Here is a 5,424-nt window from a genome sequence, read left to right on the forward strand (position 1 = left end):
TGATAGTGTTAACTCCTTGGACCGTGTAGTTCGTGGACGTCCCAATGCAACCGTCAGCTGCAACGAAGATCTGGGAATGGGTCGTGGATCCGTCCAGGCATGATGCATTGAAGCTGGCCTTGTTGTATCGCATCTACGAGCCGTTGTTCAATCTGTAATTGAACTTATTATCGTCAAAAGGATGAAGTTTTTTCAGACAATCTTCATGTGTATGGGAGAGAGAACCGTTTAGCACTATACCTAACTCGCATGAATCCATTGATATATGATGGAATTCAAAGGAGTCAGCTGTACATACTTTATTTTTCATTGCTTCTGAACAGTGAGTTAATTTATCTAAGTCTCTAATGACCGTATATGTTTCATTATCAGGGGAAATCAATACGTATTCTGTCAAACTGGATATTACTGGACTTGGGTTATTCGTCATGAAAGTTGGGAATGGTGATATTTTGTATGCTTGCTAGGCATCAGAAAAATCAAAGGGAATTGTAATCATGATTCTGTAATTTTCAACGCTTACTGATATCAAGCTATAATAAAATTCTAACTTATGGACGTTTCACAAAGGAACATAACCCATTTTCTTCCGTCCGTTCTCCAAAATTAACATTAGGTCTTTTATTGGCAAAAGATGAGGTGATAAAACACCTTTAGTTGCTAACGTAATAGCTTCCACATAGTCTTTTTATTTCTCAATAAAATGTGAAATTTTAGTATGGATATGATCTATTTTTGAATTATAATACGTTAACGTTGCCAGCAAGTTTTGTACTTCCATAATCTGACTGATATTACTAGAATGTTCGTTTACCAAACTCATTATTTGATTAATTGATGTTAATTGATGCCTCAGATCTGATAAAACTAGTTCGTTTTCATGTTTTAAAAACTCAATTTTCTTATTTTGATTACTGATTTTAAGACGATTTGAAATTCCTAAGCCTAAACTTGCAACAGATCCAAAGATGTTTAGTGCAGCAAAAATAAACCGGTTATGTCTTTCAAGGTTATTGTGTCGCACAGTCCACATCAGTAGGTCGCGAGCCAGAGCTTCTGTCTCGTCAGTCTTATTTTGCTAGTCGTATGATAACCTTTCTGCATCGCTTAATGTTGGTGCAAGCGAACTCTCTGTATTAAAAGGAAAATGACGTCTATCAATTACATTTAATGAAGCAGCGAACCTTGACAGGTCAATCGTTAAGTTGGTGACGTCATTCTCTGGGAGGAAAATCACTTGCATATTTACTTCTATAACTATATTACTTGCTGTAATGAAAACGTCTTCTGTTCTCTCTACAATAGTGCCATCTATAATTTTAGTTTTAGGGCTCTTCCCATACGAAAAAAATGTCTGAACGAACAATATCACTCCTAACAATAAAAACTTCATTTTGGAAACCTGCAATGAGAAAAAATATATGTAATTACTCCTGTTGTAAAAAAAAAAAATGTTTTCATACAAATATGATACAAGTTTCATAGATACAAAAATTTCCCTCACTTCCTTCTCCCTTATTTTAATTTCTTATGTGAGCCAATGGTACAATTCTCTCATCAGTGTGTTGGGATACATTCTAAAATGTTAAACGTGCCTTCAAACTTAGGTGTCAGTTTGTAATAGAGTCCTTTGCACACGTATACTTGTATGTATACCTTATCACCCACGGTATATGTTTTAGTTAGCTTCGCTATTTTATTATGATTCCTTTTCATTATGATTTGTGATTCTTCTAGATTCTTTCGAAGGATATCATAACGACTTAGGCTTGCATTCATAACATCCTTTAGAGGATTTGATAAATTAGTTGTAGGGGTTAATACATGGAAAGGCGTTCTATCTGGGATACCGTACAGTGCCTCATGCGGCGACATTTTAATAGATACATGAAATGAGTGATTCAGAGTACTTAGTACTGCAGGTATGGCAATATCCCAGTTGGGGTCTGATCCCCCTAGTGTAACTCTTAATATGTTTAAAACCTTCCTATTCGCTCTTTCCACTAGCCCAATCGACTCTGGGTGATAGATGGTATTGATTTTCTTCATGCCAAGGAATTCACACGAGTTAAGGAAATGATTATTGAATTCTCCACCCGAGTCAGAGATTATCATGTGTGGAATTCCATGTTTACAAATATAGCACTAGTAAAACTTCCTAGCGCATTCGATCGCGGTTTTAGTTTTAAGCGCTATCAGTTCTGTGTATCGAATCAAAGCATTTATAATTACTAAGAGGTGCTTATTTCCTCTGTCTGACTCGTAAAACACAGTTTATAAATCTAAATGTACTCTTCCAAAGGGTTGATTGGGCATGGGATAAGCCCCTAGGCTAACAGGTGTCTTCGTGTGCCCTTTGTTTTCCTGACAAGTGCGGCAATTAGCTATGTGCTTTTTTATATCTGTAAGCATTGTATGCCAATAAAGCAATGATTTGGTTTTCTGTGACATTATGGAGAACCCCGGGTGGCCATGCAATGGATTTGCATCCAACCAATTTAGGACAGTGGATATAAGTGAGATTGGTACCACTACCTGGTCGTTAGTCACCTGTGGTGTATTGCGGGTTTTCCTTGTCACGGATCTACACAGAATATTATCTTTGATTATACAATTCTGTTGTGTATACTTTATATATTCCTTTTCCTTAGGATTTCCATTCAAAGCATTTATGATTTTTTCTAATTGCTGATCTTTTCTTTGTTCAGTCTGTATTAGTTCAGCGCTCCAGCTCAGATCTTCCAGTTCAGATATAGTTTTAACAATAGGCATGGATGTTATATCTATTAATTCAACTAATGGCTCCGTACAAGATGACGCGGGGTTGCGTGATAATGTGTCAGCAATAATATTTGCTTTCCCAGGTAAATACCCGATCCTCACGCCAAAGTCTTGGATGATCAAATGCCACCGAGTTCGTTTGGGGCTGTGATTAAAGCCTTTAAAGAAGTCGGTTAGGGCTTATGATCAGTAAGAACCTTGACGGGGTAACCCTTATTATGAACTTAAAATGCACTAGTGAATCACCAATAGCTAGCCCTTCCTTGCCTATTACTGCATATATACTTTTGGAAGGTCTCAGTTTACGTGAATAAAAAGTCAGGAAATTTTAAGATAGGAGAACTACACAGTTCATCTTTCAAGGTATCAAACGCCTGTTGATGCTGCTCAGACCATATGAAATCTACGCCCTTCTTCGTAAGATCGGTTAGGGGAGCTGCTATTATTGAATAATTGCGTATAAAACTCCTGTAATACCCACTACACCCCAGAAATTGCTGTATTCCCTTGACATTAGTAGGTATCGGAAAGTTACGGATAGCCGACACCTTATCGTGGACTACTTTAAGACCTTGACTAGACACCGTAAAACCTAAATAGACCAATTCTGTTTTGAAGAATTCACACTTGCTAATCTTTACCCTTAAATTATGCTGTCTTAGTCTCTGTAGCACTAGCTCCAGTTTACGTAGATGTTCTTCTAAGGTATTAGAAAAGATTACAAGGTCATCCATATAGGCATGCAATATATCCCCTAACAAGTCTCCAAACACTATGTTGATCATTCTAGTAAATGTTATGGGAGCACAACGTAAACCAAAAGGCATACGGAAAAATTCATAATGTCCCCTGGCTGTGCTGAAGGCAGTGTATGGGATACTATCTTCTTCTAATGGTATCTGATGAAAGCCTTTAAGTAAGTCCAAACTGGTAAAATATTTGTTCTGAACTAGCAAAGATAAAATATCGTCAGTACATGGCACTGGGAATTGATCAGGGATCGTTTCCTCATTTAAGCGACGGAAGTCTACGCAGATACGCCATGTTCGATCTTTTTTCGGTACAACTATTAAAGGAAAATTATAAGGTCTGTTCAATTTCCTAATGACTCCTTCTTTTAGCATTTTACCGACTTAATCATTTATCTCATTCTGGAATTTCATAGGGAGTCTGTACGAGGGTACATAGATAATTTTCTGCTTGTCTTTTAACCTTATTTGGTGTTCTATGACATCCGTTTTACCTAAGGATCCATCCGTAGTGGAGAAAACATCATGATATTTAGTTAAAAGATCAAAAAATTTCTGCTGAATTTCCTCTTCTTGAATGTCTTTATTGATTTTATTTTTTATAGATTGCAAAAGGGATTCATCCGCAACTGATTCAGCGTGATTGATCTCAGCGACGGTAAGAATGCAATGTTTATAAACTTCCACATCCAAGATATGTTGATTTTTGTGAATTACTAAAGTGGTATTCAAATGATTAGACTTCAATATTACATTGTTGTTGTGAGCCGACTGTATAAATAGCTTGTGTGACGGACAATCCGTTAGTTTTCAGAGTGTCGGAAAGGATTAATATTTCAGATCCCGGCAAAGTTTTCTTTACTTGCACTACTATATTCGAAGTTACGTTCGGCTCGATAAATTGGGTGCATGATGATATTACGGGTGAACGAGAATTCTGTTGGGTCGCGTATATTATTTCTTGATTCATGAGACAGGTGATTGATTCTTCAATGTACGTTACTGTTTTATTTGTTGTCTCCTTTTTATACAAAACTGATTTTAAGGTATTAGAAGACTTATAGAATTTTCCTTTGATATACACGCTGTGTTTGGCAGGGGCTAAGGTAATGTTTAGAGTGCCCATAGATGGGTATCCTATAATTACAGCTGGATACTTATCAATGTTTTGTACAACGTTAAAGGTACCGGCAAACGTGCGCTTACCGACCTTGTACTGAGCATGAGTTACTCCTATTACATTTAATTCATTATTTCCTATACCCGAGAGCCTTACTCCGGACTTCTCTATAGGGAAGTTCGAAAATAACAAGTGATGAGTCCTCAAATCCATATTACGTGGACTACCAGAGTCAAAGAATAATGTGAAGGATCGGTGTTCTAAATTTACAGCATATAATGTTGGTTGTAACTCATTTTGGCTTATTATTGCGTGAATTTGTTGCAAATCTACAGGAACCTGCACTGATTTATTGGATTTGGCCGTGTGTTTCATAGGAAAATCTATTGCTTCACAATGATCTGATAAATTATTAAATGAATTATTTGATACAAAAGATGTTGATATGAATGACCCAACATCACTCTCTCCCCCATTGAGTTAACTATGTGGTATTTGCTTTGCTTTGCACATTCTGAAAATTCGTCTGACCTTGCGAGTTCTGGCTAGACGGCCCAAGAACAGAGTTACTTGAAGCACTATTTGTTTGTTTTTGATTTTGAACTGTATTGCCGTTTGCCTGTTTCTTTTCATTTAACTGAGGATTTTTCTTTTTATTTCCATAGGGAACTGTCTGCGTATTTCTAGGATTCTGTTGTTGATTACACGAGAAGCATCGACTATATGAATGGGTTGAACTATTATGAATTGAACACAATCGCGTCCTACAGTCTG

Source organism: Palaemon carinicauda, chromosome 7, assembly GCF_036898095.1.
Source record: "Palaemon carinicauda isolate YSFRI2023 chromosome 7, ASM3689809v2, whole genome shotgun sequence".
NCBI lineage: Eukaryota > Metazoa > Arthropoda > Malacostraca > Decapoda > Palaemonidae > Palaemon > Palaemon carinicauda.